Source organism: Camelus ferus, chromosome 11, assembly GCF_009834535.1.
Source record: "Camelus ferus isolate YT-003-E chromosome 11, BCGSAC_Cfer_1.0, whole genome shotgun sequence".
NCBI lineage: Eukaryota > Metazoa > Chordata > Mammalia > Artiodactyla > Camelidae > Camelus > Camelus ferus.
Genome location: NC_045706.1, coordinates 52,318,454 through 52,342,858, shown reverse-complemented (window position 1 = coordinate 52,342,858; position 24,405 = coordinate 52,318,454). Strand labels below are relative to the sequence as shown.

The 24,405-nt window shown below is 39.0% G+C and overlaps 1 protein-coding gene and 1 non-coding gene across 3 annotated transcripts in view; both read right to left on the bottom strand.

Moving 5' to 3' along the window:
- Nucleotides 1-24,405, bottom strand: part of LRMDA (leucine rich melanocyte differentiation associated) — a 1,095,017-nt gene that overhangs the window by 275,113 nt on the left and 795,499 nt on the right. The gene's annotated exons all lie outside the window — the stretch shown is intronic.
- On the bottom strand, nucleotides 12,246-12,348 carry LOC116667416. Its single transcript, XR_004324297.1, has one exon. It is a non-coding gene; the product is annotated as a U6 spliceosomal RNA (small nuclear RNA).

Genomic DNA, 24,405 nt, shown 5'->3' with positions numbered 1-24,405 from the left:
AGGACATTTTAACTACAACCTATGAATCAAGAAACACAATGTCAACCAGTTTCATAGAGCAATCATGAAAACAAGATGACAATTCTGCTTGTTTGCATGATAAGCCCAAGATAACTCTGCAAGCACCTTTTTCTACTAAACACTGGTGTCTTCTTGGAAGATGAAAAAGCTTTTGATTCATTTAGAAGTACATGTACGTCTCATTCCAAGACTGTGAGATTCAGTCTTCATTTGTGCCTTCTCCACCGTGTCCAATTCCAAATTCTTTTTTTTTTTAATCTCTAAAAATTCTTTTCTATATATTGGGCAAAATGCTCTGTTTGATTATTTATTAGCCCAATTCAATTGTATGAGTCCTCCCATCTTTCATTAAAATAACAGCCATTTAACCTTTCTCTGGGATGTCTAGGTCATGCCTGCATTGGTATTAAAATCATCCTCCTCTTCATTATCAGAACTGTTAGAAAATATTTTGGTCACAATATTCACAATGTAAACATTAAACTACCCTTCTTTTGACACAAAGAGCAACAGTTAATCCATAGACAAAGTTAAAGAGATGGACTGTTAACACTCAATCACAATGTACTGAAGGTGTACACTTAAGGTGCATCAATTGGAAAGAACCAAAAACGGATGATTCATTACCGTGAATTTTAAATCATGGGTACTAATACAGGGGAGGAAAATAGTGATAGTGACTATGGAAGGTGGATAATCTATGCTGCATCTATTTGACACCAAAAAAAAAAAAAAAAAAAAAAAGCATTGCTTTCCATGCCTATATTTTTGCACTGCCATATGGGTTTCATACTTTCCTCCCAACCTTTGGCATCCATCATCAAAACCCAAGATTTTTTATCCCAGGGATGAGATTCCCCAGATACAGGATTTTCAGTGCTAAAACCAGGGCAGTTCATATTACTAGGACTCTGATATTATTCTGCATAAATACTTGCAAAGTTTGAAATATGAAGAACCAGAAAGCCAATCATCTTATCAAAACACAATGAAATAATAGGTGGAATACATTATTTATTCAGAAATGCATCTGGGAAGTTATGATCCATATTTGAAAATGGGCTGAATGCAGAAAAATACATTTACCTGAAAACTAACCACTTGGGTCTGTCCAAAAGGTAGAGACATTTAAGATGACTCAAAACCTATCAAACTGATGGCTATGACTTTTAAAAATATAGGAGGAACAAAATCTGGTCCAGGTGAGAATAAGTCACTTTGTTTTTGCCTTTATAATTTATCAAAGCTAAACTGTAAAAGTCTAAACCAAATACCAGAACACTCCCAACCTCCATTCTAATGAGTTGTAATATCTCATTAAAAAAATTTTTTTTTGCTGTTTATCACAAAGAGGGCAACAGCTCTATTAGTGCATTTTTACCGCCACATGGCCAATGCTGTTTCCAAAATATATATTCATATAAACATGAGTCCATTATTATTAATAGAGAAGTCTTGGAGTGAATACACTTAGTTACATCCAGTAGAAGCCTCACCAGGGACTATCCTTGCTCACTCAACAAAAAAGGCTCTAAATTGTATGTGAAGGAGCACTGCCCAAAATACAAACAAAAACACACTATGTTACTAAGTTGTGTAGATAAATATATTTGAGGAACACTGAAACTAAAAAGTGTCCAACACGGTTCCAAATTATAGAGTTGATACATTCTTTAATAGGCTTATGTGCAATGATCACCTTAAGAGCTGGAAATCTTGCATTTGTTTTCCAAATATATTTGATCAGGGAGTTTCAAAATTTTGGAACACTTCTATGAAGCAAGATTCTATCAAGTACAGTTTGGAATACATTGATATAAATAAAGAAAAATATTAAAATGAGATTTTTTTGAGTTCAGCTAAAGCCTCAAAACAATAGAAACCAACTGGACCATGCATTCCAAGACTGGGTGCTTGATCACCCAGGCAGGACATGTGATGGAGGTATCCAAAAACTAGATTTGCAACGCTCAGCTGATCACAGCTCTCTATATTACAAAAAAAGTGTTGGACAGGGTATAAGAGAAGTTTGGAATTGTAAAGTGGGGATTTCTTAAAAGAGAATTTTTAGGTTTGCCTGCAGTGTTTTACTGCTATGGAGAAGGGTTAGGGATACTTCCCTCACCTCAAGCAAGTGAGAGGAAGTTCAATGGACCATTTGGATAGCTCGGAACGTATCTCCTGAATTTTTAGCATCAGAGTGAACTGATTTCTGACTTACGCCTAAAATAATTAACAAGTGAAAAAAAGACTATGGCTGAGGCTGCTTGCTAGGTGGCTCAGTAAAATAAGCCTGTTTTGAGTATGTAACCATACCCCACTAATACTGAGTCAAAGATCTCTATTTCCATGGAGAAGATCAGGACCAAGTGCAAGACAAAGCACGCTGGGTTAACCTTGGATCCTTCCCTGCTGGAGTTACAAGGGTCTCAAAAGAGAGAAGTCCTCAGATGTCTAGGATTTAGAAGAGGAATAACAAGATAACAGCCTTAGGAGATAGGATTTATTGTCACCAAGAGAAATGCAAGTCAGAGGACTCAGCTGTTCATGAAACAGCCTAGGAAGGGCCAGGCTACACATCTGGCACTGGAAGAGCAAACCAGGGCCAGACTGCACCAGTCTAGCAAGTCTGATCCTGCCTCCTGCTTCTCTTCCCTGCCCTCATCGAGCTCCTGGAGAGTGGAGACCAGGAGATTAAAGAATAAATGAAGAAGACATTACTCAGCACACAGAAAACACATTATCCGCAGATGAATTTCAGTTTTCATTCTTATCCGAGACTTTGTATGTTTATAACTGAACCAAGAGTGCTTCAAGACTCCATAAACAGAGGACTTATTATCTAAGAGCGAGCAGCAAGCTCTGGGCACCGAGATTTTATTCAGAGGCCGAGGAAGATCTAGTCCCACAGAGTAGACACACAGGGACACTTGGGGGAAAAACAGTAAAGCTGTGGTGCACCCCAGCATGTACCACCAAACTAACGTTGTCTTAAAAGCACCAATGGCTTCCTATTAAGAACTTGAGGACAATCCTGTCATTCTGACTCAGAGGCCCACTGCATGGAGAAGCAAATACCAACATCTTGCATTTTCACGGTACTTCCCTGTCTAGCTTCTCAATTGATATGCACAACTCTACAAGGCAGCTGGGTAGGTGTGACTGTTCCATTTTACAGAGGAAAACACTGAGGATCACATCTATGATGTGACTTACTTAAAGTCTAAGAACTCCAGACACTGGCAGATACGTGTTTTAGAACACTCATCATCCAAACGTCTTGTTCAGTGCTTTTACCAACATACGTGCTATTTTCTGTAAAGGACAGGATGAGAGGTCCTTGCAAACACTAGACACCATTTCTTCAACATGATCAGAAATGATTTCTCAGTGAATAAAACTGAAATAATTACAGCTGTTAGGTTTTTTAGATAGCAACACCAGCTTTGAAATAAAATCAAAGGCAGCATAAGACAGTATGACTCCAGGAAGAGTAGCTTAAAGTCTTTCCAAACCCGGGCCGGGTGCTCTACATAGCTGGATGTATTTTGTTTTTCTCCCCTTAAATAACTGGGGAGAGGGGAATCTCTTTGATTATATTAAAATAAAATCTTGTGTACTAGTAATTCTTTTGGCACAAGGCACAAGGCCTATTTTCACATTTTTTGCAGGGGAGGGAACTGGCACAAAATCTAAGAAAAAAGCCTTAAGGTGCAAATGACCTGCAGCCTATTTAACATCATGGTTATTTGCTTTTATGAGACCCCATCATTGCTCTTTACCCTAAATCATAGGTACACTCTTGGTTCCATTTTCCACTCTTCTGCAAGCCCCCAAATACTGTTTTCATCTGTATTTCCAAATAATCTTCAATACTTCATCAATCAAACATTCAACATCCCATAGATGATGTGTTGGACCAAGGCAAGGACCTGCGGAACTGAGTAATTTAAGCCAGAGCTGTGAGCCCAATTCTCTCCCAGGAGAAGTGCCACCTGTCTCATCAGGATTATGAGTGAAAATTCCCAGGCTGCAACATTTCACAAAGATTGTGTCTTTTGGCTCCATGTTGGAATAGCATTTCAATGTTCAGGGTTATATATTTTTTACATTTTTACTTAGCTAGTTGGGCCATAATTATTTGAAAAAGATGGGACATTTTATAATTAACAACCCTTTTTCTTCTTCGCAATGCTCCTCTCCAAATCTCTGTCATCCTACTTTTGCCTTTGCCCCAAGTAGAAGTTAAGCTCTTAAGGCTTCATAGTTCCTTCAACATGGACCAATTCCCTGGAATTTCTGTGTAAACAAACTTTGCTAAGTTGCTGCAATTTGGGGTCAAAATTTCTCCAGCCTCATCGAAAGCATAGCTTAAAGTAATAACAACTGCCCCTGGGACAGCAATAATAATCCCTTATAACTATAAATTATAGTTTTTATACCACTCTAATTTATGTCAAGCAAAATGGTAAAGTGCTAAATAAACGTAAGGTTGTATTTGTATTACATTTTCCCTTTTCTCTAACTGTCAAAAGTCCCACTTAAACTTTGAGGTTGGGTTTAGATTATCAATGTGGCAAAATTGTCCTCCATCCCATAAGCACAGCTAATTAACCCCTTCTTTGCACCTCTCAGATCTTGTTTAGACTACTCTAGTAGGCTGTCTCATGCCACTGAAGTTAGTTCCACAGATACCTTCACTAAATATTCTTGAAGGAAAGACTCTCCATCCCCATGTCCTGGTCCAGTTCTTAGCAACTCAAAAAGTGTTGTGGAAGTGAGCTACCCACAACCCTGTAGAGGTTGTGTTACCATTATCCCTTTACTAAGACAAGCAAATTGAGCCTCAAAAATGTGAAGCGATCGTCCCCAAGTCATAGACCTTGTTAAGAGAAAGACAGACTTGAATCCTGATACCTGCAGTCCCAGTGGCCATGTACTGATACTACACTTCCTGTCTTTGGGAACTCCTTTCGCAGAATGGTCCCTTTGAGCTCAAAGCAACATAGTTATGGTCATTTTGTTTATTTAACCCAATGAATAAAAACTTTTGTTTTTAAGAAACAAAATTCTACCTTCTTCTCCATGGAGAAAAGTTGTTTATGCCAACAAACTAATAAAAAGAGAAAAGGAAAGGAAAAGAAAGAATGAAAAAAAAAGAAGAAAAGAGGAAAGAAAGAAAGAAAAGGAAAGAAAGGTGGGAGGGGGTTAGGGGACTGATGGACAGAAAGAGTGAGCAAAAAAGCACTCCACATTAACTTAAGTCATCAAACTGAGTTTCAACCTGCCTTTCAAATTTTATTCACCACCATTACCCCCACTCATCCTAAGCTCCAGTTAAACTGGTCTAGTTGAGACTATATGGAGGATAAGAAACTAAAGACAAATTGATTTTTATACTGATCTTTTATCCTGCAACTTTGTAAAATTCACTCATTACTACTAGTAGCTTTCGATAGAGTCCACTGCATTTTCAACATAGATTATCATTTAACCTGTGAATAAAGAGAGCTTTTCTTCTTCCTTTCCAATCTGGATGCTTTTCCTTTCTTGTTTTCTTGCCTTACTGCACTGGCTAAAACCTCCAGCACAATGCTGAGTAGGGTAATAGCAAGCATGCATTTGTCCATTTAAAAACAACAACAACAACAAAAATGATTGAATATTCTTCAGACATTGAGTAAAGTCCATACAAGTTAAATGTATAAGAATCAGTCTCAACTCTAAGGATGTCCTGACCTGGTGGAGGACCTCACTCTAGTGGTAAGACAGAAAACCATGTAAGGCTGGAAAGACAGGGCCAGAACAGGTTCTTGAATAATAAAAGTAACAGCTGCAGTAGCAGGAGCCTCAACACTTACAGAAGGACCAACACAGGACAGACACTGCTGGAAGTTCCTCAGATGTAGTAACTCATTTTCCTCTTCCACCCTATCCCCCTTTCATAGGTAGGGGATAAGAGATACAGGAATATAAGAAACTTGTGTCTCCACAGCCAGTGTCCTCAAGTGCTAGACTAAACTGCCTTCAGTTACCATGTCTTCATTAACAGATATTGAGAGTCCACTCTTTGTTAATTACTATGTTACTTTCAATTAATTTAACTATCACAATAATTCTGTCTTATTAACGAAGGAACTGAGCTTCAGAGAGTTGAAGTGACCTGTCCAAGGTCACTCAACTAACTGAAGTGCTCTGACTCCAAATTCAATACTCTTTCCAACACCCTGATTTCTCTTCAAATAGCTAATATTTATACAGCACTTTGCAGTTTACAAAAAAACATGATCACATTTAGGCCTTAAATGCCACTTGAAGGAAATGAGATTTTATTCACGAAGCAAAGGAGAACCTTGATCAGTTTTTGAGAGGAGGGAAAACGTGAAAGGGAAAAGAGGTATCTGGGGAAGACTGGGGAGCATCCTGCTAGATGGATTTACTAGGGCAAGTAGCCCCACCTCTCAGGGGGGCCCACAATCACCTCTCAACCTGTGAGTCCTTCCCTCCAAACTCATTTGCCAGTCGGGAGAAGTCCTGCTTTAAATAATGCTCCTGGAGGGAATTCCCAGAAGAGCAGAGATAATAAAAGTATTTCTTATGTCACTTCTCCCTGCATTTAACTTTCGGGAATATTTTTGTTAACTGAGAAGAGCACACCAAGGAACCATTATCACTGATACAAGGAGAAAACGGACGGTAGATTTCCTCAGCCACGTCCTGTCAGTGTCAACAATTTAACTAAACATATAAGAGTCATAACCTCATCAGTGTTAAATTTTCTAGGTTTCTGGCACATATCTCTTCATCTCCCTCATTAAGTTTATGGAGTGTTCTCTGGTACATTTGCTCAGTATGAGGATTTCAGTTTCAACTGGCACATATTAGAGTCGAACAGGGGAATGATTCTTCTGCCTTAAGTAGTTAGCAGAATAAGACAGCATAGGAAATGGACCAATGCCCAAAACCAGATTCTTGGCCAGGAACAGAAGATGGGTTTGACCCCATCCATCACAATCCCATCTTGCTTCCGCAAAGGTGGGCCCAACACAGAGAGGCCAACCAAGTCTGCAACATGAACAGTTAGTTGCTTTGCTTTCATCACCTTCCTTGCTCCATGCCCTGTTACCACTATTCCCTACTCAGGGACTCCCCTCATTCACAACTGGAGTCCCGAGGTCCTTGTTATTACACCCTCTCTAGGGTGGTTGCTCCTAATCCCAATCTATCCTGGTCCCCCTTCATTTTACCTGAATTTTAACAAGTTAGTATGCTGTGCTCAACTCTGTTCGATGAAAATGACTTAAAAAAACATTCAGGCATTTAGTTAATTGATAGTAAATTCCTTGATAGGAATTCTTTCCCAGGGGTATCTGTATTTTAAAAAGGAGTACCCCGGGTGAGCAATGCTTTAACCTATGGAATAAGTTCAACTCAAGAGAGGGTTCTGTGCAGCTTCAGGGTGGAAGCTCTTCATTCATCCATCAGAATGCTCCTGTGAGAAATCCCTAACCCCATCAATACACTTAGACTTCAGTCTCTTCTTGTCATTTAGGAATATAACACTGATCACAGAGGATTATGATGGGGATTCATCAAGTTGGTTAATAATTGTTATAAGCCTCTCAGAGAACTACACAGTACAACACACAAGTGAGAGGCTTTTAATGACTTCTATGCTTTGCCCTTTATATAGGGTACCCATGTGATCTCACTCCATGGAGTCTGAAGAGACGGGAAACCACCTGGGTAGAGAATCTATCTTTCAGGTAGACAGGATTATAACTTCTACTTACACTACTTGCTGGGTTCAACTCCAGATGAATTATTCTATCTTTAGTTTATCAACTACCCACAAAAATACAGCCCTTATTTCTTGTGTGGGCTGAAGAGAAACTACCTTTAATGCCAGCAGCATAAGTCTTCTGGTACCTACTTATAAGGCTACAGTACCAGCAATGAGCAACCAAGGTGGTGTGTGGACGAACTCAAAGGCCACAAGATGCTCCTGGTCCTGAGATAAATAGCTGAAACAAAGATGTGATCCTTGAAGAAAGATAAAATGTGCTACTGTTTCACTATGAATAAGAGATCCATTCCCAACCATAACAAATCTTTCTATTTTTACCCTAAATGGATTTTCATAAGACTTTCAAATGCTGTTAGGTTTTAACCAAGACATTAGTACACAGTCTGTACCTTCCTTCAGTACTTTTCATTCCTAGGGTCCTTAGAATACTAGAAGTCCACTCAATTACCTATGAAAGTAGCAAGTTCTAGGTATTTGGGGACAGTAAATTATGGAAAAATAAGGATCTCATAATTCCTGATCAAAGCATCAAAGAGGGATAGGTCTGAAGAACAACATAGGACATTCTCCTTATTTTACAGAGCAGGGAATTGAGGCCTGAGCTTAAAGCCATGTGCTGGAGTTACGAGGCAAATTTGAAATGCAGACTAGGTTCTAGAGTACCATGTATCCACTCCACCATGTAGCATCCTTTCCCGTCTCTTGAGCATGCCATCAGCACTAATGGAACCACCCTGCTTGTTACTGTCCCTTAGGAGTTAAAGAAGGTCTCACCTTTCCACTCACATTTTAACCTTCTTTCCCTATCACAGGTCTTCTCATATTTCTTCCTGGTGTTTCAGGTCAGTTCTGTGAACTAATAGGCCTTTACTCAACACTTTTGTCATGACCAATGGAATGAATGAATACACCTCTGCTCAAGTCCCTGTGACCAGCACTGCTGTCAACTTTTAGGTGAGACACCAATGTTCTCAGTTAGATACAACCACAATGACTCTATGGGAAATGGAGGTGTGGAGGACAATTTCTGCAGCTAGCCAGTTCCACAGGCCACCTGCACAATGTTCCGTGGCCTGGAGTCATGTGAGTGAGCGTGCATGAGCTGAGAGAGGTGAGATGAGACCTCACCATGGGGACAGGAGGAATGCTGCCCCTTGCCAACCATCTCAGTGGTGGGAGGCTGATGACAGGACACAGCACACAACTCTGGCTGGAGGCCAAACATCTGGACTCAAACCCAAGCAACCATGTTATCCCAATCAAAGAAAATCCAATCAACAAATATTTTCAGTGCCTACTATGTACATACAGACAGCTGTGGTCAGAATAGGAGACACTTAAGGGCAACCCAACCCTCCCAGTTTCAGTGCTTTCTGTTCCAGATGCCTGATTCTATATTAATCAGATACTCACATTTTGAAACAAGCACCTGTTGGCATAGATTTATCTGAAGACAAAACCAAAAGTTATGAATTATTTCCCCACCCCTTTAAAGGTACCCTTGTCAATCTCCCTAGACAGAGGCTGAGAACAGTTTACCCCAAGCCTCCTACCATTTCTAAGATCTGCATGCACCTTGCTTTTGGCCACCCTATCAGAATGCAGGGGAGCTAAGGAGGGCCACGCTTCCCATTGCACAGCTCCAGGGAGATACTTAGGTGAGAACACCACCAGCAGCAACATCTTTCTGAAACCAAAGTCTGGTTGCCTCTAGGCTTGCAAGCACTCAATGACAAGAGGGAACCTTGTGCATAATTCGGCATCTGTGGTGCTCCAAGAACAAAGGATATAATATCCCTCTGTTTCTGGACATCCTAAAATGAAAATGACATCTTGGTTGACAATGATGATTCTGCATTCTTTTATAAATCATGTTATTTCTGAAAGAACTTAAAGCAGGTGAACGAGCATTCTGTGGCCTCATTTCTGGCATATCTCCCATGAAAACTGCCAGGGGCCTTTACTAACAATACCACCAAGTACTGTGGTCAGGAAATGAACAAAGTTAAGGGATTTGCTTTTAGCTTGCTTTAGGCCATTTACTGTTCTCATTCTTCAATGAGAAGAAATAGTCACTGAGGTGAAGGTGGGAGCATCTCTGATAGGTGATGGCGGTCTCTGATTTTCAAGGTCCCCTAGCTGCTGTCAGGCAGGCTTTGCATACACTTACCTGGCATGATTGTGCTTGTCTCTCCTATTTCCACAATGGCCTCTCAGCTCCTCAAAGTCAACTGAGGTTCTTCCAGAATCCTCACCCTTCCATGACGCTAAGCACAAGGATCCACACAGTCACTATGATACCAAGTTTATAGACAGGGAAAGAAGGAACCACTGAGGCCAGGCTAAAGGGAGCCTGGAGAGGAGTCAGGAAATTTGGGTCTCCACACCCTAGGCTTTGTGGCTCCCTCCTCAAGAGTGAAATCAAGGACCCTTTGGTCATTTCCCTTTTAGACCTCCCCTGCCCACTAAGAAAGGGTGGTTTCTACAGCTGGTTTGCTCAGTGAGGTCCTAGGTTTCCTCACTGCCCACGTTCAAGAGAAAGTATGTTAGGAGTGCTTTCCTCAGAGGCCTGGACAACCTAGAAGAAAGTTTAAAATTTCCGTATCTGGGGGCAGTGCTTTGGATGATTTCAAAAAAGGCAGCCTCCTGGGCAGATACACCGACAGACAGAGTTTGGTGAGTCTACTCTGCCAATTCGCCTCTTTGGTTTATAGAAACTTTGTAGGACTTTCTCACTCTAAACCCAGAACTGGGATCAGGTTCTGAATGGTCTGTCTCCTCTCTCCCGGGCCCCACTCTGATCCTCCCAGCACTACAACATCCCCTGGGCGCTATTCAAGAAGAAAGCTCCCAAGACAGCCTCATCAAAAAGAAAAAAGTTCCAACTCAAAAGCTGAAGCTTCTTTTATACCCTCAACCCCACCCCTAGCCCAGTCATAACCTCACAGATGAGAAAGAGGTTGGAACAGATAGGGAGGGTATCCACACACGCCAGTTCATTGTCTGCACTCCCAGTCTTGTTCTAGCTGTCTCATTTGAGCTGATTTCACTAGCTCTCCACTAACTGAACTTCTTTGTTATCAACTTGGCCCATCTGCCCCAGGATGGAAGGACAAAAATTACAAAGCCACTGCTTATACCCTCCCCAGGCCAACTCCCTCCATGGAATTTCATGACCCAGTGGTGACCCTGGCCTACATATTGGAATTTCTTTTTTTTTTTTTTTTTTTTTTTTTACCAAAGAAGAACTATTTCTGAAAAGAATTTTGGAGTTGTCATTTTCATTTTAAAAATAAGATGATAAAACACACACACACAAGCCATTATTTGTAAAATGCCTACAGATGATGAAAAGGAATGCATGTCAATGTGTACATATGTATACAGCTGAGTGAGAGAGCACATGTTTCTGCATCTACCCATGGGGGCCGAGATGAACCTCTCCAATGAAGAGAGTGATTAGACGCTAAGAAAAATGATAGGAATCAAGAGTGATTTCAAATTTCTTCTAGCTTTTCCTTCTACCAGTCCCCCCAGATTTAAAAAAGAAGTTTTCTCAGAATTCCACTTAAATCTGATACCTAAATGAGCCTCAAAAACCAGTTATATGGGTGGCAGAGAAGCAAGGCTTATAAAGCAGGGGTCCCACTGTGTTATGAGAATGATCACTAGCTAGAAAGGGGGATTTTCTAGTCCTCTTCTGGTATTGCTTAGCTAAATAAACTCTGACACCTCTGCGCCTCGATGTTTCATATCTTAGATTCTTTCCAGAGTTTACTAGTGTTCTGTGGTTATATTATTTATAAATTGGGTGGATATGTGAAATAATAACTACCATTTCCATGACGACCACCACTGTCATCCTGACTTTTCTTTCTAGACTGATTTGCAATTGCTTAGTTATGCCTGTCTTTTAAGAAGTGAACAAATAATTTTCTCATTTTGCAAGGAAGAATCTAGGTAGAATTTTTAGTAACTTAACCAATATATCTGGGTAGTGCCAATTTCAAACTTCACAAGTGCCAAAGAACCCAGTTCAAAACTATCTCAAAGGCCCATGGTTGGAAGGCCCTTCTAATTGGGTTTCTAAAACAGCTGTCAAGGGGAATAATGGAAACTCCAAGAAAACTTGATCTTCAGAGAGCTTGGGCTCTGCTTATGATCCTGAGTTTGGGACAGGTTCAGACTTTTCAAATGCTATTCCAAATATTCCCTAACCCAATAATTAGAGGCTACTCAAATGCGAACTCAGTGTTCCTTCCTTCCACAATCAGCATTCATGCAACTCTTTAAACTGTATACAACTTATGAAATTGGACATGTCATTCCTCCATTACACACAGAAACATTAGACTCAGTTCCTCAACCCGAAGATATCTTGGATTAGGTCTTCTTCTTTTCCTTTTTTTTTTTTTTTTTTTATATAGAATGCTTCAAGAATTTGGATGTCATCCTTGCATAAGAGTTATGCTAACCTTCTCTGTGTCATTACAATTTTAGTATATGTGCTGCTGAAGCAAGCATGAGAAGGTCTTTTTTAGAGCTAGAACAATAAGTGGTAAAAATCACAGGTTCAGGAATCACATAGACCAGCAGTAACTTTTAAAATCTATGTTAAGAGGAGGTAGCAACTGAGAATTACCCACATGTGTTCTTCAAAGGGATTACTCATTCCTTACCTCATCAGATACAGTGGTTGGCACAAAGCATGTACTCAATAAATACTTATTGAAGTAAATTATCCATTCTCATGTTGAACAAATTTACTTTCACTTAAAGGGGGTGCCATAATCTCTTGGCAACCTGATAACTGTGCTCCTTGCAATTTCTTTAAGGGCAAGTTCTGGGTTTGGGATACTGATGTCTTTGTCTCACCTCATCCATAAAGCCTTCCTTGACAACTCTAAGTCTGCCCTACTCTCATTTTCCTGACTCCCTGCTGTACTTATTCCAGGTTCCACTCACTTTGGCACATACATGATATCTTATCCTACCACGTAAAATGTGTTTCATAAACACATCATCCTTCCTATGAGCCTGTAAGTTCCTCGAGGGCAGAGGCCATATTTGATATTTATTTTGTATGTCCCATGGCACACAACACAATATAGAGCCCAGAGTAGGCTTTGAACAAGTATCTGTTAAATTGAATCATGTTTTAAGGACAGTACTCCGCTGCCAGTGATGACTTTGCTTCAGAGAAGTATTAAAGGCACGACTGGGTATATTCACCATTCATTTCATCCAAATGAAGCCCAGGGGCCTCTATACTTGCAGTGCTAGTTAGGAAGCAAAGAATCAGAAAGCAGCTGCTGAACTTCCAACAAAAAAGAGATCGGATTTCAGCAGTGGATTGCAGGATTTCATGTATTAGTCACTAGCGACTCTTGGCCAAACCCTTTGGTGTTATCAGGAATTAAAACTAACCCAGTGATATGTCAAATATCAATTTCCAATTACTTTTCTGTGACACATTTCTGCCACTTGGGAAAACTCCCAAGGGATCTGTTGCCCCTTATCAGCACAGATTGGGTTTACCTTTCAGTCAAGCAGGTAACACTCAGCAGTGGCCTGTTTAGCCTCAATATTACAATGTCCTCCTCTGACACTCAGATTCTCTTGTGAAGTCTTCAATATTGGCTTACACTGTCACCAGAGACCTGGCCCAAGTGTGGAAGGCTTCCTGATATAATACCCTGAACCATATGTGTCAGGGTGGGATGAGGATAACTCCAACAGCTGTGGTGAGCTATTGTCACTAAGGTTTCCCAAGTCTTAATTTGCCTTGAGATATTGAATGCAGGAACAAGGTCTCGTGCAGGACTCTGCATCTTCAACTCTAGCCAACGAGGAAAGAAACAAGAGAGTCTCTGAAGTCTTAACTTTGATACTCAAAACACAGCACAGCATTTCTCTCCTCTAGATCACAGAAGGCAGGCCACAGACTAATTGAAAAAATCTTTGGTATTAAGGATGTCAAAACTGAGGACCTGCACAAAACCAGAAATCACATGTCCCCTTTATTACAAAGTAATGGAACAGAATTTGGAAAAACCAGGATACATCTCCAGGTCCATAAATCAGGCCAGTTGGAGGGAAACACAAATGGCCAGCACCTGGAGCGAGCCTTCATCTGGAGAGGGAGAACAGCCGAAAAAATCAAACTTCAGGGCCAAGGCTCCAGACTCTGCATGGTGATTAATGACTTGAGTGAAAGGTCTCAGTTGAGGCTGAACAATTAACTTGTTCTCTCCACAGCTCAGAACTCTCGGCAGCATAACTATGTCTTCTCCGATTGCTCATATTTACCAAAACGCAAGCCAGTCTGGGAAGCTTCGAACATGTCATCATCAGACTGTTTCTGACAATCGGGAGAGCCCTGGTGTTTGTCAGGACTCCTTTCGTCAAATCATCTGTTTTGACTCTGCATGCAAGCCTCAACCTTTCAGTTCCTTTTCAAGTTTAAGAACCATCTTAAATGAGGCAATAGCATCGGCCTCGATCTGTCAAAGAAGAAAAAGTCCACAGCTCGGAGCACTGCAAATGGACAGCATATGGCCTGGCTTGTTTCTGGTCATCCCCAAAACAGTTCTTAGGGAATTGAATGTCCAGGAGATAAATGGTTCCCTCCTGCCCTGCCTTTATCCTATGGAATAGGTTTCTCTAATCTCTTTCAGATCCTTTAAAGCATTTACATTAAACCAATCACTCCTCTTGAATCTACAACTGAGATTCTGATAAGACCTGCTAGAACCAAGGAAGTCTCCAAACATCTTTCCCATTTTCCTAGAGGTCGAACTATAGATGGCAAAGGAAGGCAGGTGCCCCAGAACCTGACTCTCATGTACAAGTATCCAAAAGGAGGACCTGAGGAATCCAGCTTCCACATGTGACCTTCCAAAACCACTTCACTTGTGACAAGGGGGTCTACCAAAAGTGCACCCCACAAGGTAGGACTGTAAGGGTAGTAAGTGCCTTGCCTAAGTATATTCACCCCCTTGACCTGCCACAGAGGCTGACACTTCACTTCCTATTTAGCCAATCCCATTTCTCTCCAGGAAGGCATCCTGTCTTCAGAAGATATATCAAAACCAGTAACAACAATAATGCTAATAATATAAATGGCATTGTAATTGAAAATATTCCACAGACCCCATGTCACCTTTAATGCCTATTATTATATATTTTGGGTGTTTCCAGATTTTCATAATTAAATACATGATTTAAAAAAAAGAAATGGTAACAACTACAGTAATAACATACATGCATATGGCACTTACTATGGGCCAGGAACTCTTTCAAACACTTACACCAGCTCAGACAATCTTCACAATAACCCTACTAAGGAGAGTATTACTATTATACACATTTTACAGAGAGGGAGATACAGAATAATCAAGTAACTTGCCCAAGGTGACAAAGCCAGTAAATGACAAAGCTGGTATTCAAACATTGGCCTTAGTCTTTCATTCTCAATATGATCCTAGACCACAACTATGCTCTCCAGAGGTACAGTCCCTGGTGATTAGGTTAGAGAAGCAACCTTTCTAGCAATGCACCTGCTTAGGAGTCAGGCTTGGTGAGACCTGTTTCTGCTACTCAATGTGTAACCTCGAATGAGTTCTGAGTCCCTGAGCATTAGTGGTCCTCATCTGTAAAATCAGTATGATACAAAGGGCTCCCTCATAGAGTTTTAGCAAGGACTAGTGAGATAATGTATATCCAGGCCCTCACACAGCGCCTAGACATGGCAGGTGCCTAACATGGTAGCTGTGGTTATTACTAATTCGATCAGCTATAACAGTGACTAAAGGAGCCGGAGAAGATGAGGCAGAAACAATCACAGCTTTGGGTGTGGTTGTGAAAAGACAGATCAATGCAGTGACTGGATACAAAAAGACTGATGAAGAATACCCACCTCCTTGGTCTGACCCAAGGTATGTAGCCTCTGGCTTAGCTTATCCCCATGAAAGAAAAAAAATCTAATTTAAAAAATATACATCAAGAAAGAAGGAACATATGTCCAGACTGGGATCATGAGAATAGTCTCCATGAATTCTTAGCACTAAAGAAGAGCAGAGCATCCTTCACGGCCTGTGGGGCTGCTCCAGAGTCAAGCTTGGAGCTGCATTCTTAATTCCGCAGTTCCTCCGTGTTCCTGCCGACCCTTGACACATCACATTCTTTGCATTAATAAGGACTGGCGCCAGAACACACTAAATTGCCTTTGACTACATTTAACTGGTCTAGTATTTTTTTATGATTCTTTCTTGTTGCACCATTTTTCACTTTTGACTTTATAATTCTCTGCTGACTTTAAATAAAGCTTTGCCAGACTACCCAAGATGGTTTTTAATAGAGATTTAGGGTCTAGGTTGTGCTGTGGTTTGGATTCAGATTCTACTCTGGCAACAAGGGGAAATTAACTAGGTGGTTTCATCTCAAGTGCCCATTTATACTCAGAATGGACAGAGAGTTTATCTTCTTCCAAGCCTTGTAATCATGACACTACAAAGTGATACTCAAGAAATAAAAATTACGGAGCAATAGCTTCCACACCACAAAACCACTACACAGTGTCCCTGTAAACCCAGATGACTAGAATAATACAAAGATAGCAGTGGAATCACTTGCTGAGTGACAGGGAAGAATCTGACCAAATTCTGCCCTAGGCCAAAGACAATGCTTGCTCTCCTTAAGACAGGGAACTCAAATGACCCTACACCAGCTACCTGAGCCTGCCTGCTGACATGCACCCCTCCTCCATGCTATCCCTAGTCCCCACTGCCTTCTGACCAGATGAAACACTGGAAGCCAGCTGGCCTTCAGTCACTGGAGGAGGTGACATGATTGGCAGACACCAAGTCAGGTAACAAGTCAGTCCCCAAAACTAACATTTCTTTTCTAGAGAAGAATAACCATGAGTTCATTATTTCTTGAAAATATAAAATTGGTAAATCAGTAAGATTTTGCTTTTGTCTTCTTATTCATTATCATTCAAGGCTTGCTCCATTACAAAAGAATTGATGTAACATAGGTCAAGTATTGAGAACAGTAACTAAAAATAACTGTACTCATGACCACGCTTAGAGATAAATAAATCTCTTCGGTGGCTTTTTTTTTTTTTTTAAACCAGAATAGATTTTTTTGCCTCCACCTACCACTGATGTTAAAAGCAACCCTGAATTTTGAGGTTTTCATTCCTATGGTTTTTTTCATTGCTCTGCCACCTATATAAGGACTCTTTTAAAATAGTGTTTTAATTTCCATTTTTGAACTTAATATAACGATAGCATACGGTTTCATTTCACAAGTTTGTTTCTTTCCAGATTTTGTACATTCATCCATGTTGAATGTTACTCAACTATTTAATGAACCATTTGGGTTGTTTCCAGTTTTTCTGACTGTTTTTTGTTTTGTGTTGTTTTCCTTCTATAGAAAATGCTATCAATATAGCACACGTTGATTTGAGCACATACAATAGCTTTTCCTGGGTTAAATAGGCTTTTGGGGAGTAGAACTGCTGGATCTTAGGGTTTGCATATATTCAGATTCACCAGATAATAATAAATTATTTCCCAAAGTAGATACACTGATTCACACTCCCACCCAAGTAACTTTGGAGTTTATGTTGCTCTATAATTTTATAACACTTGGTGCTGCCAGGCTTTTAAAATTTTGCTGAACTAGTGAGTATAAAATGTATCTTACAGTTTTAATTTACATTTCCAAATTTAATTGTTTTTATAGCTTATCACTGAACAATTTTTGCATAGTATGAAAATTCTTTGTTCAAAATAACCATGAAATGCAGTGTTTGTATAGAGTAGGTGGGAGTCTGTGGTCACACACTAAGACATCATGTACAAGGCATATAGGAGACGGTATGTCTCTGTATCCTCTATTCACACTTACAGCTAAGGCCCTGGGCCAAATCTGGGCTGCCGCGTGCATCTGCAGACAGTGTTACTGGCACACAGCCAGGCTTGTTTGCTTACATGCAGCCCATGAACACGTTTATGCTACAATGACAGAGTTGAGCAGTCACAGCAAAGACCATCTGGCCTCCAAAGCCTAAAACCCTTACTACCTGGCCCTTTATAGTAAACGTTTCTGACCCATGCTTAGAGCATCTTCACTTGCAGGCACAGACACCTCACATTCAACACGTTCCCTTGAATCTATTCCTCCCAAATGCGATTCCTGAGAAAATGTCTCCAACTTCCACAAATGTACTCAGGCCAAAAACCTGGGGGGTCATCTCATGGTCTTCCCTCCTATTCATCACTTAGGACCAGCCAGTGGACACCACCCCAGTACTCAAACTGCTCAGCACCACTCCTCTGAAGTCGTCTTCTCTATAACTACTGCCAGCCCTTGGTTCAAGCCTTACCTTGACTTAGGCCACCCTTCACCTAATGACCAAGCCCTTGGTGTCCCCACGTTTCACAGCACTTGTAACATTTCATTGCATTTTGTCTGCTAGTTCCACCTAAATTGTAAGTTCCTTAAGGGCAGGGACCTTTGCCATTTCTGCACACAGGACAATGCCTTGCATAGCAAATCCTGCATTAATAACTTTAGTCTCCTGTAGGCTAAAGTCCTTATCAGAAACCACTGAGGGCATGATAAGTTCACTGAGGACATAAGACACTAGTGGCTGCCACTGCACTAGTCAGCAGGGTTTGGAAATAGCCCCTACTCTCTTACACCTCATGGCTGAGAGGACTTGGAAAAAGACTCCTTGTCAATATCACTTAATGCAGTGGTTCTTAAATTGCTGTGTACAGAGGAACCATCAGAGCTCATTAACAATAGCAGAAGCCATATATTGTATGTTCATGTATGACTGAAGCATTATGCTGTACACCAGAAGCTGACACAACACTGTAAACTGACTATACTTCAATAAAAATATACATAGAAAGAAAGAAAGAAAGAAAGAAAGAAAGAAAGAAAGAAAGAAAGAAAGAAAGAAAGAAAGAAAGAAAGAAAGAAAGAAAGAGAAAGAAAGAAAGAAAGAAAGAAAGAAAGAAAGAAAGAAAGAAAGAAAGAAAGAAGGAAGGAAGGAAGGAAGGAAGGAAGGAAGGAAGAAAGAAAAAGAAAGAAAAGAAAGAGAGAGAGAGAGAGAGAAAGAGAGAGAAAGAGAGAAAGAAGAGAAAGAAGAGAAAGAAGAGAGAGAGAGAGAGAGAGAGAGAGAGAGAGAGAGAGAGAGAGAGAGAAAGAAAATAAATCAGAAGCCAGGGTGTCAACCCAGGTTCACTGAATCAGAAACCCTGAAAGTAGATGTTCAAGCATCTTCACCCTCTGGATGTTCCATAGGAGATTCTTATGTAGGCTTGAGAAGCACAAATCTAATGACAGCTTCCTAAATACATTCCCCTAGCCCTACTCTCAATCTACCACATCATCTGCCACAAGGGACCCTCCACCTTTTTGCTTGGGTACCAGAGCTTCCCTAAGCTTTTCTACTCTCCTCCAGTAGTTGAGAAGCAGCCTGACTTGAGGGGATAATTAATTGTATCCTTTCTTCAGGGCTGAATTCTATTTTTTATCGAATTGGTAGCATTCCTGGTTAATGATGGGCTGACCCCCTACATTGAGCATTTTTACTTTTCAGCATATCTAAATCAAGAATCCCCTGTTATAGCCTAGTACTACTCCCTAATACGCACCAGCCCTCCTAGTACCCGTCTGAGGGAGGAGGCATGCAAACACTTGAAGCACAGATATATTATGAGAACGCTTGCTTTAATTTTTACTGCCCTCATCATTTTCAACATATTACAGATCATTTAATATGTAAAAACAAATGTTAATAGGAGGGTTAGATCAACAACAATACCAATAAGATGCTGTTAGTATTTATTAGAGATTTTTCTTATTAGACTTAATTTTTTCCGAAATTGCATGTGACCCATTATCATTATGCCTGGTGGATAATATAATGGAACAAAATTACCAGTTGATTTTACTCAAGGAGAAAGTCTAAGGTTCCTTGGGGTTTATAACACCAAGCAGAGCACAAATTTAAGGAATTTTTCCAGTGCTGCACTTGGTGGTCTTTAGGGGTCTATTTTCCCCAGAGGCATGTAAGTACTAAAATTGCACTAGACTGCGTTTTGTTCTCAGCAGGTGAGAAAGTGCATGGTCAATGGGTTATTTGCCATTCTTTATTTCCATCTTATGCAGTCACACAGAGGTATCTCTCAGGTGGTTGTTGAAGTTTACTAGACACTCAGGAGCCATCTTCTGCTTTCTCTAAATGGCATTTATAATCTATAACCAAAGGGGTCATCTATGAAGCCATCAGTGCAGTACACCTAAACTCAGTTTGCGCGTTAATTCAGGTTACAGAGATCAGCTCTTGGGCTGTGAGATTCCAACTGGGGGAAAATTGCATCATGCATCTAAACAATATTTATAGGACAACAAACAGAAAAACAAGGTCTGATATGTGATGAAAAATGACAGAACATGTGAAAATCGGTATATGGGGAATAAAGGCCTTCAGAATATGCAGGTCAATAATAACAAAGGGGCTAGGCAAAAATCACACCAGTGAGGGTGTGACACCTTTATTTATTAGCGTGAGAAGTACTAAGTTCACTAAGTGCAGTATGGCTCTCCTTTATTCCAATTAGCCATCATTTTCATGTTTCACTAGTACCCTGATAATTGATGCTCATCACAGGATTCCTGAAATATAAAAAATTCAGCAGTGCTTTCTTCAATCATCAAGAAACAGACTAAAATGTAGACACTGTAGTTACTGTGTTAAGTGCATTTTGTTGTGGGGACAGCACTGAACAAAATAAAGAACACAAGCTTCAGTGTCAGACCTGGTTTTGAATCTCAAAAAGGACACTTACTTGCACTGGGACTAGGGGTACACTACACAATCTCTTCCTAAGCTTCAATTTCCTCACATATAAAATGGGGATGATATCCAGCTTTAGGAGATACTCCCACAATTAAATGAAACCATGAACATATGTAAAATACCAGCACAGTGCCTAGCTCTCAAGAAATCACTCAATAAATAGAAGCTCTTACTAAGGCTGACATCTCCTTCCCCCTTCCGTTAACCAGTAAGCCATGCAAGATGCACATACCTACCACTTTACTTTGTTCTCTGTAGCTTTTTACCTGAATCCTTAATTTATAGGAATGTCCAGCCCCCAACAGTGACAGAGTACAGAGTTTAATATGGATTCTTAACACCATATTATTTACACTTGAAGAAAAGGAACATTTTCAAAGGAACTACTTCTTTATCACTGGCCTTGGGAAAATAACATTTTAGTCTCCAAAATAGTTACAAATGACCCTAAGCTCCTACCCTCTTGGATCGTTTATTATTTTTATTATTACTACTATTTGCTATTATTTTAATGTTATTATTATATTAATATTTTATTTTTATTATTCCTATTAAACACATGAGTACAATAGTAGCATATTTTTATAAAAGTTCAGATGCTGAAAAAGCTCGTCTTTTTGATCCTGTTCTACTCTTTTGCCACTTCAATTTGGATCTTCCCCAAAGTGTAGAAGTAACTACTGTTAGGAGTTTTCTGTCCATCCTTCCAAAACTATTTCTACGCATGTACACACATGTATGTGTTTAAATCTATGTGTATACGATTTTGTGTTTTTAAATTCATAAATTCTAATATAGTGCACAAATGTTTTGTACTCAAATTGATTTTTGCACAAAAAGTTTATCTTGGAGAGAATTCTGTGTTAGTACCTTATTTTTCTTAACTTTAAAAAAAAAAAGCTGCTGTACAGTATTCAGTATCAAGATTTACCATACTTTAACCATGCCATTCCTGATGGGAATAGAAAACCACTGCAATGAACATCATTCTGCATGCTTCCCCTTAGAAACATCTAATTATTAGGTTAGAGGCTATACAAATTTTATTTAAGTAATTTTAGTCTTTTAAATTTGATTTCTTTATTTTTGAATATGGTTCAAAATTTAAAAGTAAATACAAGTGTATGGTGAACAGTCTTTCTCCCACCTAGTTTTCCCACATTCCTCACTGTCCCGATCTACAAGTAGTCACCATTACCAGCTATCTTTCACTATCTTTTTATAAACAGTTTCTTTCTGTTCCACCTTTTATGCATAAATAGTAGTATGCTATGCATCTTGTTCTGTACATAGTGTTATGCCCTTAATGATATATACTGCATAGACTTAATGTAAGTATGCAGGGAGCTTCCCACTTCCTTTGACAGTCCAGAGATTGGACATACCATAATTTATTTAACCATTTCTCAATTGATAGATATTTGGCTATTTTCAGTGTTTAGCTAGTACATCTAGTCTACAATAAATACAACTGCACATGTGTCATTTAACTCATATGCAATTATTTCTAGTAGTGCAACTATTGACTTACTTTTTACTGGGTTGTAATCAATTTCCAGGAACTCTTTATATATTAGAAATACATATAATCTATCCTTGTAATATGATTTTCAAATATTTTTAAAGTTCACTTGTCTTTTGACTTTAAGTCAAAAGTATTTTTTTAAATGTGTAATAGGTTTTTTTTAAGTAAATCAAGAGTATCTTAAATAAGATTACTTTTTTCAATTTTTGTTTTTTATATTAGGGCTTCTGAATTCTGAGTTCTCTATTTTCTTTCAGGACTTTCAAGGTTTTTCTTTTCCATTTAAAAATTTAATTCATCTGTAATCTATCCTGGTGTAAGGCACGAGACATTGATTCAAATATTATTTTCCAAATACCTATTCATTTGCCCCAAGAACATATATGGAATAGTCTATCTTCCCCCATCAGTTTAAGACACAACTTTATCACATACTAAACCCCCAGATGGAACTGAGTCCAGTTATAGACTTCCCTTTCTATTCTATAGCCTGTTTGATGATTTGCACCACATTTTTAATTATTGAGGCTTTATATTTGATATCTAAGTTCCTCTTACTACAATTATTTTTCCAAATGATCCCTGCTATTATTTTTGCTTATTTTCACATCTTAACTTTAGATTTATTTTTTTCTAGTTTAAGAAGAAAAAAAAAATCTTTGGTAATTATGTAGTTTTACAATGAATTTTAGTTTAACAAAGAGGTTGTTGACATATTTATGGCCTTGAGTTTTCTAATAAAAGAATGTAGGTCTCTTCGTATCTTCAAGCCTTTTTACATGTCCTCCTGGAGAGTTTTAAGTTTTTTTCATGAAAGTATAACATGTTTTGGTTAATATATTATTATAATAGTCCCAATTTATTATCTTTTATGTTGCTTTTGTAACTTGAGTCTTAAATTAAAAATACTAACTGGTTTCTATTTTAATGTTAAAAGGTTAGTGATTTCCATGTATTAACCTTATACCTTATTTTATCACTGAATTCTCGTTAGTCCTTCAGTTGGTCCTCTCCAGCTTCCAACTGTCAAATCAAATAAAATCATCTATAAACATGATAGTTTTGTCCTATGCTTTCCATTTTCATGCCTGTAGTTTCTTTCTTCCATCTAACTCCATTGGTTACTATTTCCAGTAAAATATTAAATAACAGTGGTGGTCACAGATATCTTATCTTATCCTTACTTTAATAGGAATACCTCTTATGTTTGCCCATTAAGTTTGATGTTGGCTTTTGGACTGAGATGGATGTGATTTATCATGCTGAGGAAGTGTACATCCATTTTTGTATACTTTTAATCAAGGATGGTTAATGAATTTGGCCACTTATGGAATTATGGCTTTCCTCTTTAGATCTATTAAAAAGATTAAATAAATAAATGGATATCCTAATAATGAAACTTCATTGCATACTTAGAATACACCTTAATTGGTCATAATTTTTACTCTTCTGTTTATGCTGCTGGATCATTTTAAGATTTTTTGCACCTGTATTTGTTAGTCAGATGAGTATGCAGCTATTTTCTCTATAATCCTTATCAATTTTATAAAGGTTTTATGCACTTTATAAAAAGAATTTGGAAGTACTTATTTATCTGTGCTCCAGAACACTTTAAATAGATTTGGAATCATCACTGTGGTATGCAGGATCCAGCTTGCACTGACTCACAAGAACAGACTGTGTACGTATCTTCCCAAGTCCACACTAAGTAATATCACGTATGTAGCTTAAAATCAATCATGGTGGGAATATTCACGCCACAGAAACTGTCAAACACTACACATAGTGGGAAGGACTGTGTGTGTGTGTGTGTTCGTGTGTGTGTGTGTGTTCACAGAGACCCAGTTGTTAAATATTTAACAGAATACTACTATCTTCTCTTCTAATGTTTGATAAAATATCCTGGACTTGGTGCTTTTTTAAGGGTAGTAATAGGTTTTTATGAATTTTATTTTGCCTGTGAAATCAACCTGTTTCAGTTTTCTACCTCTTCTGGAGTCAGTTTTGGGGAATTATATTTTCTAGCAAATTATCCATTTGATCTAGATTTTTCAGGGATTTGCAGAAGACTGAACAAAGTTAGTTCTTACCATTGTTTTAATTTTCTCTGCTTTCTGTGGCTTGTAATTTTTTACCTATGTATAGGCAAATGTATATTTACATTCTCTT